The 14,716-nt window shown below is 44.4% G+C and overlaps 1 long non-coding RNA gene across 1 annotated transcript; it reads left to right on the top strand.

Annotated features, from left to right (window-relative positions):
- Nucleotides 1-1,136: 1,136 nt before the first annotated feature.
- On the top strand, nucleotides 1,137-14,283 carry LOC119088268. The gene is made up of 3 exons (XR_005091892.1): nucleotides 1,137-1,357; nucleotides 1,952-2,079; nucleotides 14,172-14,283. It is a non-coding gene; the product is annotated as an uncharacterized LOC119088268 (long non-coding RNA).
- Nucleotides 14,284-14,716: the final 433 nt, after the last annotated feature.

Below are 14,716 nucleotides of genomic sequence, written 5' to 3'. Positions count from 1 at the left end.
GGATAAGCAGACAAGGAGAATTCTGGGAAGAGGAAGGCTGAGTCTGGAGACACCAGCCGGCTATCCAGGGAGCAGCACACAGGGAAAGCCATGGAAAACATGGCAACATATAAATTAGCAGAAATGGGCTGAGTTTAAGTGTAAGAGCTAGTCAGTGGTAGGCCTGAGCTAATGACCAAGCAGTTTTAATTAATATAAGCCTCTTGGTGTTTACTTGGGTCTGAGCAGCTATGGACAGGGTGGGACACAAGAAAACTTTCAGCTACACAGCACCTTATAAAAATGTTATATTGTACACCACTGATTGGGAAAAAGATCAAAATTTGCAGTTTGAAGTGTAGTTTCTACTGAATGCATGTGGGTTTCATGCTAATGTGAAGCTGGAAGAAAGGGGCTATCTATTTCAGCACTCCAAATATGCAAGTTTGCCAAACTGTTGGCCATTACAGAAAGAAAAACTAAAACTATATTGAACAAAGAAGAAAATTTCAACCAAGAGGAAAGAAATGGAATGTGAAGAAAGGAAGGCCATCAAAGCAGTTGGGAAACAGGGATCAGTTTGTGCAAGTACTGTATGTTGCAGACAATGTAAGCAACTAGTAATGTGATGGGAGCATTATCAGTCCTGGGACAGAGCACTCTGTAAGTTTCATATATACATATACATACATACACATACACACACACACACACACACACACACACATATATATGTGTGTGTGTGTGTGTGTGTGTGTGTGTGTGTGTGTGTGTATACCTTGAATCCCCCTGGCACCACCTTCTAGGTGCTGAAATGATAAATGTGCACCACCACAACCAGTTTTATGCAGTGTCCATCCCAGAGCCTGGTGCACACTGGACAAGCACTCTGCTAACTAAGCTACATTCCCAGTCACTTTTGAGAGAGGGAATTTAATCCCTTGCACAGGTCAGAGAAACACAAAGAAGTCAGAAAACATGAGAAAGAGACAATCAGACATTAAAAGTAGCAGCCACTGCCATTGTCTCAGGGCTGGTGGAGCAGGGCTCAGAAGCCGTGTTATCAGGCAAGAGTTAGGACCACACTGTGAGTTCACAGGAGCTGAAGTCACAGAGGACTCAGCCACCACTGGAGATGCCACAGAGGCCACTAGCTTTCTACCCATGTCTTCCACCAACGAAACCTCCCAGACACAGAGGGATCTCCCTATAACACAGTAAAATACAGGCAGGTAGGGAAATGGATCGGAGAGCTAACTAACGGCTCATGAGCAAGCACCCTAAAAAAGACGGAGTTAGGATGTTGGAAAAGGCTGGAATTAAATGGGACATAAAAGTTAGGAGATGGACCAGGAGTAACCGGGCACATAGAAAGCTGGTAAGAATTTAGAAAAATTGAGGTACACAATTAAGGTTGACTTAATTCAAAGCTGCTCACAGCTGCGCCGGGCTCTGTAGAACACCAGGGGAATGCCGTATAGATGAGCTCACAGGTGAGCTGTGAGACACCAATCCCCTTGGCCTTCGGGACAGTCTGGCAGGGCCGGACTTCTCTATGGTTCCAGGCTGTTCAAAGCCTCACCCGGGCCTCTGTGGAGAGAGGCTGCAACAAGCCACGATCTGTTAGGATGTGAGCCCCTCGAGCAGAGCCTAGGGGAAAGCCTGCTCTGCCACAGACTCTTCACAGTCAGGATGGTCCACACTGGGGGAGGGATGTCAGCAGGCACTACAGGGCAACCCTCTGCTTCCGGGCCTAGCCATGCTGGGTTAGCAGGAGTCTATTCCTTGCTCAGGACCGAGGAGCAAGGAATACAGCCCGAAGGTCAGTCACAGAGTTGGGAGATGGGGAGAATTATGCTCCAGGAAGAGGTCCCAAACACCTTCGTGTACAGGTTATGCTTAATTTGTGATTTTGTTATATTTAAATTTTGAGTGAATTAATTAATGTGATTTTGTTTTGTTATTTTGATAGATAGCTGGCTTCAATGTCACTATATAGTCAAGGATTACCACCTCACGATTGCTGGCATGACAAGCGTGAGTCAACATGTCATGTTTATGTAGTGCCAAGGGCTGAAACCAGAATTTCACACATGTGAGGTAAGGAAAATATCAATTGAGTCACATCTAACTCCAGTCCAACTTAAAAAAAAAATGTATAATGTAGAAATTGTACCAAATCTCAAATTTGGATGTTTTCCTGGGTTCCATAGTTCTAGATATGCACTAGAACATGGTGAAGTTGGGCACTAGCAGCCAGTCACCCCAGTATCATGAATATAGACTAGACTCCTTACCGGGGCCCTGGCTGTAGTGTTTCAAAGGCTAGCTGTACCAAATGCATTTCAATGTAATGCACTGTCAGCTTATGATGTCTTTGGTGGAATTATAAATGGATAGCACCTTTTTATCGAATAGTGTTATCTATCGTTGTATTAATAATCTACCTACCACAAGACAACAACTGTTTCATCATGTCTCATTATCTTCTGGGCCAGGGCATTGTGAAGGATGTGGCTGCTCAGATCTTTTGTTATGCCTGAGGTAAATTGCGGTCGTAAGCATTGTAAACATTGAGCTGGTGGCTGAGCTGGGCTGAAAAGTTCAAACTCTCTTCAGTTACATGCCACTGCATGTAACTACATGCACACTACACATCAATAAAATAGAATGTGGATGACATCTGTGATTTCTAGGACACTTCTGCAATTTTTTTTTAAGTTTAGTAAAAAATATCCCTCATGTAAAATGGAAAAATATAAGAAAATGTATACGCATCTGCTCATTTGCATATACGCAAAAGAAATAAAGGAAGGATAAATCAGAAGTTAATGAAACGCACCCTAGAGGGAGTGAGAGCCAAGAAGGAAGACAGATTTCCATTAGAAATATTTTGGGGTCTAGTTGTGAGTGATACTTAACTTCTGTTATCGACTGGATTTAGAACCCAAGGAGACACATCTCTGGGTGTCTGTGCAGGGGTCCCCAGAGAGGTTTGACTAAGGGGAAGACCCACCCTGAAAGTGGATGACGTCATCCCATAGGCCAAGGTACTAGACTAAATGGGGACTGAGGACGGCAAGCTAAGCATTTCTCTCTCTCTCTCTCTCTCTCTCTCTCTCTCTCTCTCTCTCTCTCTCTCTCTCCCCACAGACCCCCATTTAGTGAACAAAATGTGCCTCACTCACTCCTGCCCAGCAGACCTCTTACCACTACCCCTCCCCCAAACTGTGACTCTTCCTCCTGTATTCTCCCCATGTTGGGCATTTGTCCCAGTAAAAAGAGAAGTAACCACATCATTACTATTCTTAGAATAATGATCGGTGTACCACAGACACAAATAAGGAAAGGACCACCAAGACATGATGGGAACTTCAAACATAGTGCAAATAGTGGCAGAGAAACCTAACTGCGTCACAACAATGAAGGGAAAGTCAGAAAAGAATGAGCTCATCTCTAAGCAGTGCAGTTTGGCTGGACACAACAGGCTAGAGAAGACAATGCACAGAACCCCTGGCCTGCAGGTTAACATGGGACCCTTCTGAAATTGTCTTATGTGTTGCTTTGTAGGATTCAAAACCTCGGGTAACGGTGGATAATGATCCCGGATACAATTAGACAGGAAAAATAAGCAGTGGCATCTTACAGTAGGGCAACTGTTGTTTGAAAGAGTTTATTATATATTTTATGAGAAATTAGGAGGGAGGGTTTGAAAGACTCCATTCACAAAGGATGATGAATGCTGAAGGAGCTAGGATGCTAATGGCCACGATTTAATCATTACACATCACACACGTGCCTAGAATCATAATGCCATACCCCATAGTTATGCCAATCAAAATATTTTTATTTAAAAAGTTAGGGGGAAAGTAAGTAAATATATCATGGCTAGGAAGAACAGGGTTTCTTGCTGCCAAATGTTGTATCTAAGGAGAGGGGAAATGCTGATGAAGGCTGTGGTGTTCTGTGGCCTTCAGAGGTGTGAATGCGTGGTTCTGAATGTGTACATATGGACAGATGCAAAAAATAAACTAGGCTATACATGCTTTCTTGTCTTCTGACTGAAGAGGGCAGTTGCAGTATCGCCCTGCGGAGTGTGCATACCTGCTGCCCGATCGTGTATCCAAATGCCATCTTTCAGTAGAAGGAACGGGCTGCCCATAGAAAGGGCGATGCCATGTCTAGGGCTGAGCAGAGAAAACTCACTGTGGAGCCACCTGTGCTGCTAAGTGATGGTATTTAAAAAGCTGGGGTGTTTGGGGAGGACAGACAGGCAACTGGAAGCTCTCAGAGATCCATCGGAGCCATGGAATAACTACAGTATCTAATTAGGATGCTTGAGTCCTGCTAATGCAAATAAATAAATGAATGAATACAGAATTAGGAGCAAAGATTCAGCTCTTACAATGGATTTCCAATTAATAAATTTAGAAGAAATTAGGGGAGTTAGGAAATCACTATTTGGCATGTGTCATATAATAAACATTGCAGGTAAGGACCATCAGATGCTGCTAAAAATAATAGTCAAAAGTAGGGCACAAGTGAGCACAAATGAGATTCTGGCCGTGCCTGTGATATCTCCCCACATGAGACTACAAAGGAAATAATAGTTACCATTGAGACTATCCCCTTCAGTGAGTGTCAAAAGCTGGCACCAGTAGTCAGTCATTTTGGTCTCCGGTGCCCTGTGATATCTAGGCTAATATGGACACAAAGCCGTGTCAGCAGCTTTCTCATCAAAGACACAACCTCAGTGAAGTAAGGAAAACATAAAAGACCATTTCAAATTAAGGAACATCTATAAAGACCCAAACAATCCTCTTCAAAAGTAAAACAAATGAGGTAGAAAGTAGTTTCAGATTGGACAGCACAGCATGCCTTAAACAACCAAAAGAACAAGAGGTTAACAGACCCACCCAAAGTTCTGGTTTGTAAGTAGAGCCACAGCTTAAACTAAACAGAGATAACCAGTAGATGAAGGAGACATGTGCCCAGAGAGGTTGTGATCACATGACATTATAAGAAATACGTGGGGCTGGTGAGATGGCTCTGTGGATGAAGGCACAAGTCTGTGACGGAAGTTCAGTCCCTGGGACCCACATCGTATAAGGAATATGCTTCTGCAGAGAAGGCTCCATAAGAACTCTAATGGCGAGGTTTGGAGAGTTTCCAGGCTGCCCCTTACCAGAAATACCTAGAAAGTGACTGACTCTGCCAGGACTTGGGAGTCCCATGCCCCTGTCATTTACCCTGGCCTATGCAGCTTTTCCATGTGACTACTTCTGGGTTGTATCTTTTTTATAATAAATGGGTTGTGGTGAGCACTTTCCTGAGTCTACAAGTCATTCCACCAAATAAACACAGAGACTGGGTTATAGGACCCTCCAGTTTGTATCCAAACCTGACAGGATTTGTGGGTGATCTAAGAACACCCCACTTAAGGGGAGTATCTGAGGCTGGGACAGTCTGGAGTGGCCGGGTCCCTAACTTAGAGGCTTTGCACTAATTCCAGCTGGTGTCAGAATTGAGATGATGTGTGTAGGATGCCAGCTGCTACCAAGAATTAGTGTCCAATACCCACATGCCTGCAATAGCAATTAGTGAAAAAGAGGCCATGAATTTGAAGGACAGCAGGAAGGGACATAGGAGGGACTGGAGGGTAGAAGAAATGTTGTAATTAAATTATAATCCTCAAAATACAAAAACGAATTGGTTTCTAAAGCAGTATGTGTTGAGTCTGCATATAAAGAAAGGCAGTTAACCTTTCTCTGTACAAGAGGGTCGGCAGTGTGGGATATAGAAGGAGGAACTCCGTCACAGCCTAATGCCCACACACAGCAGAAAAAGTCCTTTGCAGTACTGGGGACTGAACCTCAGGCCTTGAACAGGCTAGGCAAGTACTCCACCAGCCAAGGTCTAGCCCGTCAGAAGTTCTTGACCCCACCAAAGATGTAGAGTTGAGGTCTGAAGACATGTGCACCCTGCTTTACAGTCAAGTGTACATCGGAAAAATCTGGTTTTTCACTAGTACAGGGGTGTACTTTATGGATAAAATGAAGAGATAGGGAAACTCAAAGATACTCTGATCAAAAACACAAAGAAAACTTTCAGTCATGATGAGCACTTGCTTTAAGAAGTATATAAATAGGTGTGGTAGCTCCCACCTTGAATCCCAGCACTCTGGAAGCAGAGGCAGGTGAATCTCCGAGTTCAAGGCCAGTCTGGTCTACAGAGTGAGCTCCATTACAGCCAGGGCTCCACAGAGAAACCTTGTCTTGAGAAAACAAACAAACAAAGAAGGAAGAAGCAGCGGATAAACCTGGAGGTTGAACTAAGAACGGTCTCAGTGTGCCAGATGGTGTTGTTGGGGAAGGAAGGCAAGTCTAATCCCGCCCCCCAACACGTTCACTCTGCAGGCCTTTCTGGCAAATGAACCCTTCTTTTTGCATTGCTTAGACAACCTTGGATTGTTTTTCCTTTGAAGATATTTTGAATTAAATTACAGATATTCCAGCAATCTTGAGACATAATAGCATCTGTTAATAAGAAGAGTACTTTCTGAAATATTATGACATGTTCCACCACTTTCTTTAAAAACATAGAATAACAATATATGAAACTGGAAACCTGACATCAAAAATGGTAAAGTGGAATATCAAGAACAAGGGACTGTTTCTGGTGCCTATGTTGTAAAATGTGGCCCAGGTGTCTAATGGTTGAGAATTGTGTTGGAAAGAGGAAGAATGTCGGAATGAATAGGACAAGAGCTAAAACCAACAATAAAATATAGGAAACTTTCAGCTAGAAAGGAGGGGAAAAATGTTTTCCATTGTAGTTTGACAGCTTCATGGTCAGGGCCAGGGGAGACAACCTGGAGCAGGAAAGCAGATCAGTGAGCTAAGATCTAACCCAAGAGATGCTGTGCGCCAACTAGACCCTGGAGTCCAAGGAAGATGGAGGAAGGGGAGGAGGATGAGGAAGAGGACCAAGAGGAGGAAGAAAGAAGACGGATGGGGATGAGGGGGAGATGAGGAGAGAGAGAGAAGAAGAAGAGAAGAGGAGAGGAGAAGAAAGAAAAAATAAAGGAAAGAGAGGAGGAGAAACTGGATGAAGAAGAGGAAGAGGAGGAAGGGAACGAAACAGCCTTGATCATGACAGTTTCTCTTAAGACACAACTGTAATTCAATCTGTCTTCACATTTCTCAGAAATTCCTCTGAACCCCGAATCTCTGCTCCTCATAACTAAAAGGATCCCAAGAAAACAGTGTCCTCCTGGCTGGTCTCCATGCTGCCTTTAACTGTGAGAACTGAGGCTCAGGATAAAGATCCTCTGCTCTTGGTGGGATATTTTGTCAAAAAGGAATTGACTCTGCTGCTGTTCCTGTGACCATCTGCACTTGCCTCTCATGCCTAGCCTTTCCCGTCTATACAGAGAAAAACACTGTGGGGTTCTTGCAGAGATAACAACAGGCACAGAGCACCTGGTCCTGGGCACTCAGGACATGGCAGCTGTCATCATTCATCCAAAGAAAATGTAAGACACCCCCACTCTCTTTACTGCTGGGATTGCGCAGCCCCGGTGAGGTGGGAGGGAAGTGTTACTGCCCCATTTTACAGACGGCTCGGGGAAGATCTGTAACTCCTCAGGCCTAGTCGGTTGGCCAGTGGAAGAAGACAGACTTACAAAATTAGCGTGTCATCGAAGGCCAGAGAGTGCACGCACAGATTAAGAAAAGCTGCAACTGACAGAATTGAAGAGGAGTAAGCAGGGCTCTTGTTAACCCTCAGTTCAAGAGAACCGCCCCATTTAGAGCCTCTTTCCCTGTGCAGAACTGACGGCCGGAACGGCACACTTCTTAGAAATACCGATAGGGCAGCAGAAGGCACACACAGCTCCGTAAGGGGCTGGGCACGGTGCTTTTCCTTGGGGTGGAGGAAGAGAAATCCATTACGTTAGACAGTCCTGAGAGGATGGCTCCAGAGACAAAGAGAAGCACGGGTGTGTGTTGAGAGGAGGAAGAGATGAGCAGAGCGGGGGAGAAAATTATTTCTGGCATACCTAATTATGACAGAAGCTCACCCTTAATCCTCACGATGATTCACATGCTTATATATCAGCATGTCAAATTACCTCTTCAGATCTTAATAAAATAATCCTGAAAGTTTCAGTTCAGACAGTGAGAAAGAGAAAGACTTCTGTTGAATGAGATAGCAACTCCAAGTAAGCCACAACTTTTATTATCATTAATTGTTCAGTGTGAGTTTTTAAAGTTAAAATAAGATTAAGAAAGGGCTCCACATTTGCACCTCTCTCTGCCCCCTTCCGTGTGTGTGTGTGTGTGTGTGTGTGTGTGTGTGTGTGTGTGCGCGCGCGCGCGCGGTGTGTATGTGTGTGTCTGTGTCTGTGTGTCTCTGTGTGTGTACACAAATGTAAGTACTCAGGTGTGCAAATAGAGACCAGAGAATAAGCTCTGACATTGCTGTTCCAGCTCCATCCACCCAGGTTTGAGACAAGACCTCCCATGGAATTTGCCCAGTAAGCCAGGCTGGCTGGCCAAAGATCCTCCTCTCTCTGCCTTCCCAAGTGTGATGGTTAATTTTAATTGTGAACTTGACACAGCCTAGAATCATTAGGGGTTGTCTACATGGGTTGACCAGTGGCCCTGTCTGTGGGGGACTGTCTTAATTAACTTGATGCAGGAAGACCCAACCAAGTACGTGTGGCACCATTCCCTAGGGGAGGGGTCCTGAACTGTATGAGCGAAGAAACTGAGCTGAGCTGAAACACTACACATGCAAGCATTGATGTCTTTCTGCTGTTGACTTGTGGATGTAAGTCCCTGCCACCATACTCCACTACAATGATGGACTGTAAGTTAGAATTGTGAGTTCAAATCAACCCTTTCTCTCTCTAGTTACTTTTGGGGGGTAAGCTATCACAATAACAGAAGTGTAACCGGAACACTACACAGATTCCAAGTGTGACCCCCACACCTGGCTTTTTCATGAGGGTTCTGGGGACCAAGCTCAGGTCCTTCTGCCTGCAAGGCAACCACTTTCCGACCGAGCCAGCTCCCCAGCCCCAATATTTACCTTCTACAGACTTAAACACGGAAACCATCGAAAGCCCAACAACATCATAGTGTTGGAAATCGCAGAGGGGCAAGCATGTCACTTCAAGGGAATTGTGCATGGCACCCAGGATGTCACAAAGATGCACACCTGACAGTGAGAATTGGTCTGGAGGAAATGAGGCATTCAGGAGTGTCTCGGGTTCTTCAATGACATGACTTTCAAGGCCTCATTTAAAGCTAATTTTCTAAACTCTATGACCTTTCTGTCACTTTTTTCAGATGAGACTTAATGAGAATATCAGGTCACTACACACCCTGCTCCAGGGTTTCTAAGCCTCGGCTGTGTGGTATAACTCCCAAGCCTAGGAGAGAACATGGGCTCAAGGTCAAGAGCTTGAAGCTATGGAGCTCTGAGAAAGTATTTGGCTGTGCTGTTATTTTTTCTCATTCATTAAATGGAGATAAACTACCTCATAATATTATTAAATTATTAATACTACATATGGTTACTCCAGCATCCTCAGGTTGTCAGCAGTTGCTAACTGCTCTCATCCTCTGGTTACAGCCTTCCTTAACATATGCAAACAAAAGCTTCTGGGGATACCTGGCACGGGGAAGAAAAAGTCAAATTCAAATGTCCATGAAGAGCAAAGACAGAGGTGGAGTGAGAACACATTGCCTGCCGCAGGCTGAACGTGGTCAGCTCTGCTGGGCCGAGCTTCTCCATGTCCCACGGGTGGCCCGGCCAGTCCACCGGCTTCTGTGTTCATCTGAACACGGTCCAAATGCAGTGAGGGAGAAAGCGAAAACCCGCCCGCACCCCTGGGCAGGAAGCTGGGTCCTGCAGCCTCTGTCCCCGCACTGGAGCACATGGAACCCACAGGGATCACAGGTGCTGGGAATTGCAAAGGTTACAGGAAGAACGCGGGGTATGACGGGAGAAATGGCTCCCAGGGCATCTCTGAGGAGGGTCTGAAGCGAGAGGTGGGAGGAGAGTCTGGGTAGAAGTGAGCCGCTGCTTCCGGGTGCAAGGAACTTCAAATGTGAAGTCGGGGAGACCCACAAAGAAGATGGCCAATGGCATTGCCAGGAAGAGAGAGCGTGGATTAAAGTGTACCAGCAGGTATAGCCAATAATTACCAGGGAAGATTTTCATTGAGAAACAATGACTGCAACCTTGAACTTGGTCTTCAGGTAACCTGGCTTTAGGATTATATTAAGCTTTTTTTTCCCCCCTCTTTTCTTAGAAATCCTCAAATGATTACAGCTTGCAATGTTTAAGTAGGTCACAAAACCCAAAGAATATATTGTTCCCCCTCAAATAGACTTCTGAAACTAGGTTTCAGAGAATTAAATGGTAATTCTCACTCCCAGGGTCTGTTATGACAAATTCTACCTGCCTGGCTCCTGTCTCTCTCCACTCCGTTTAAGGCTCCAGCTGACTGCTCAGTAAAAGCTAAGAGCATTTTCTCAGGGAGGAAAGCAATTCTCCAAGTGAAAGAAAGCCAAACATGGATTTCTGCAGGCTGGCGATTGACATGGGGACATGTGCTACAGCTCTAGAGAGAAGACCAAAAGGATCATGGGAACACGGCAGTAGAGAAAACACTAAGGTTGAAACCCCAGCCTCGAGAAAGCCCTTATATGACAGCCAGCAGTGATGCTTGTGAGTTGACATGCTCCAATAGTTGTGAACCCTCAACTCGATCAGAGAACCCTTCGGTCCGTGCTGCTCATATAACAGAGGAAAATAACGAAATCTCTTCTAAGAAAGACCCCCCTTTTATAGTCCATTTTGGGGTTCATGAAGAACTAGGAAAAAAGATTCTGATTCAGAATCATCTGACCTTGTAGGAACAGGCACTTCCTACTAGTCCCTTTATTTTTTTTTTTAAGATTTACCTATTTATTTTATTATTAACTGTGTGTATGTGTGTGTGCATGCCCACACATGTGTGCATATGCATACCCACACACTTGTGGAGACCAGAAGAAGGCATTGACTACCCTGAAGCTGGAGTTACAAGCAGTTGAAAGCCACCCAACACGGGTGCTTGGAACTGAACGCCAGTCCTTTGAAAGAACGGGAATAAGCACTGACCTGTCTCCCCCACTATTCCTTCTAACAGGATCTCTGCATATGCTTCCCCACATGGAGAACTCCGGGTCTCTCAGTATCTTCATCTGTTTTTTTTTTTTTTTCCCAACTTGGGAAATGTTGCCAGAGAGTCTCAGTGAGTGTTACTGGTTTGTCGTTTTGTTTTTGCTTTTGAAACAAGGTTTTATGTAGCTGAGGCTGGCCTCAAACTCACTATATAGTTAAGGATGATCTTGAACTCCTGATCCTCCTGTTTCCATCTCCCAAGTGACAAATGGTGGAATTACAGGTGTGCAATACCACACCAGTTTTACAGCAGTGCTGAGGCTGGAACCCAGGACTTCGTGCATGCTAGGCGAGGACTCTAGCAACTGAGTTACAGCCTCAGCTTGGATGTGTCTTTCAGCAAAGACCTCAACTCAGAATTCTTGGGTCTTGGGAAGCATTTCCAGTGCTGTGATTGCATGTGATGCAGGGCTTAAAAGGAGCAGAATTCAGAGTTAGAAAAAGAATTTTGGAAGATATCCGACAAATGACTGCCATTGGTCTCTCCCTCCCTCTTTCTGGATTTGCTGTTCCCATAGGTTACTGCTGAGACTCTATTAGGCCTCCCAGCCACAGTCATGGGCGCCACTTCCTAAGGAGTTGTGAAGAAAAGACAGGGACCCTCAAGGTTCCTCACTCTCAGGAACAGAATGCCACCAGGTACATAGTCAAAAGCCTAATTTGTCAAGGGCCAGGCACGTAGTTGAGGCTCTTTCTTTTCAAGTGAAAAATCTATAAATAAGAGAAAGTATAAAATATAATTTCAAAGGTAAAGTAAAATCCTTGAGATAAGCTTTGAGAGAGAACACCTAAGAACAGCACACACAATTTGGGTGTGCACCCCGGTACTCCCATACCCATAACTGTAGGTTCTAGGCCTGGCCTTTGGGAATGTTCATGAGCTGGGGAGATAGCTCAGTGGATAAAGCCCTTGTCACACAGCAATGAGACCTGTACTTGGGATCTGTAGAGTCCTCATAAAAACCAGATGGCCACGAATGCCCGCCTATACTCTCAGATACGGGGGTAGAGACGGGATAGATTCCCCTATCCGAGCTGCAAGCTCCAAGCTCATCAAGAGGTCCTGCTTTGGTAAAGTACTAAGCAATCAAGGAGAGCCTCTGTGTGCATGCATGCCCACACACTTGAACATGTGTGCACATATACCACACACATACAACCCTCCAAAAAAAGAAAAGGTCCTCTGCTCTTTAGCATAGTGGGAGAATTCTGCTGAAATGAAATAAACACAGAGCAAAGTATGCTACAATGCCCACAATACTATGGCTGCTGAGGAGGGTCCCTTGGGATGACTGGCTAAGTCATAATATGACTGTAGTCAGACTATTGAGGAAACAGGCAAAGGCCCAACATTGAGTATAGGATTTCACCTGGGCTCCCCCTGAGACTAAGACTTAGCACAAATGTCTAGCAAGCATCATAAAGGATTTCCTGGTTCATCAAAGTCCCAATGCAACTAAAAAACTGATTTCATTGCAATTCTTGGACGTCTCCTGAGGGTGAAGACCCAGCTCTGGGTTCTTGGTATGGTGCCAGTTTTCACTTCTCTCCACGAGAGATCCCGTGTTGCTTTTCTAGTTTACATCACAAAATGCTGTTTTCCAAAGTGGTGATCATTAGAGATTTGCAGAATGCTTCACATATGCCATTCATTTTTAATGGCTATTTGACTCCCCGTGAAGTTCACACACAAGGAAGAGATTGTACAATGTGAACTAAGGAAAAAACACATGGCCTAATCCTCCAGGGTGCTGAGAACATGGGGCGGTGGGTACTTAAAGGGTTTTATAGGAAGGCTCTGTACATAGCCATGCCTCAGCACAAAACAAATTAAAACATAACCCTGGCTTCGCCGCCACAGTGCCATTGAATGCCGTTCTTTGTGATTGTGTACATATGAATTCTTTTCAGGCCTGCTAGAATAAAACCTGCCAAATTCAGAACGGCAAGTTATTTCAAGTTTTGAAATAGAAATGACGTAACAAAAATGGGACTACTGAGATGGCTGAGTGGACAATGACACTTGCCTCTGAGCCTGATGCCCTGAATTTGAGCCCCAGGACCTACATGGTGGAAGGAGAGACTCAACTCCTGGAAGGTGTCCTCTGATCTCCACACACTTTTTGTAGCTTGTGGGTATCCTCCACCCACCCCACAAATAAATAAATACTTGTAAAACAATTCACATTTTCTTTTTTTATTGTTGCTTGTTTATTTTTTCTTTTTTATTTATTTATTTTTCTATTATCAGCTTGATACAGTATAAATTCTTATCTTAATAGTGATAGTGAAATGTTTCATTGAGGCTTACCCAGTAATTGAGTAAAACCAAAACTTATTATAAGCCACAGTCATTCTAGTGTCCCCACTGCTATATACCCAAGGAATGCTCAGTCATACCACAAAGATACATGCTCAACTATGTTCATAGCAGCACTATTTGTAATAATAGCCAGAACCTGGAAACAACCTAGATGCCCATCAACTGAAAAATGGATTAAGAAAATGTGGTATATATACACAATGGAGTACTACACAGCAGAGAAAAATGACAGCATGAAATTTGCAGGCAAATGGATGGAACTAAAAATATCATCCTGAATGAGGTAACCCAATTCACATTTTCTTTCCCTTTACAAGACATATTGTTATAAGGTGTCCAAACATCTTCCTTACTCTACCATTTCACAGGGTTAAATATTATTCAAAGTAAATAGGCCATCTTCAAAGTATTTTGAAATCTATTCTTTCACGTTTCAGCTGGTAGAAAAGAAACCTATTGTTTGACCAGTCAGATTTGGAAAAATGATAAATTGAAGAGGGATATAACTTCCATTCCCTTAAAGTTCACCATAGGGTTTCTCCATAGTCTGGGGGGCAGGATGAGAATTCATACCACCCAGGTGGATGCTGCCACCATGTGTTTTGGATAATTGTCTGTTGTTGTCCTTCAGAGTCAAAGAGAAGAGCTTACTTAGCACCTCGTAAAGAGAGAACCTTCCCAGCCTTCCCTGTCCGAACGCCAAGCTCAATGTCAAACTCAGCGTTTGAGAGCACACCCAAGAGTCTAAAGTAAGTAACCACCCAACCCATACTTTGTTGAGGAAGGGTGACTGTTTTTGGCCTTCACAACCTTAGGTCTCCTTCTGGCCTCAGCCTCGAATGCAAACCACTCTTTGCTCAAGCCCTGGTCTCACTAGGGGAAAGGTTGTCTCGGAGTCCTGGGCAGTTGCTTCCTTCCAGGATCGGCTCCTCATGAGGAGAACAGGGCTGCTGGATGCTAAACTGAACCTTGGCTCCGGTGGCTGCAATATTCCCCGGCCTCAGATTCCCTATCAATAATTAGTAACAATATCTGTTCTGGACAAAGGCGAGAACGCACTAAATGTTAGTGAAGCATCCTCCAACCAGGGGCTCTCCCTGCACCAGATGCTTAACAAATGGGGGCTTTCATGATAACAGCTATTATGCGGCTAGTTACTAAACTTCTTCTTCTTTG

The sequence above is a fragment of the Peromyscus leucopus genome, chromosome 6 (assembly GCF_004664715.2).
Source record: "Peromyscus leucopus breed LL Stock chromosome 6, UCI_PerLeu_2.1, whole genome shotgun sequence".
Classification (NCBI taxonomy): domain Eukaryota; kingdom Metazoa; phylum Chordata; class Mammalia; order Rodentia; family Cricetidae; genus Peromyscus; species Peromyscus leucopus.
The sequence above is the reverse complement of the archived record's forward strand: the minus strand, read 5'-3'. Positions and strand labels throughout refer to the sequence as shown.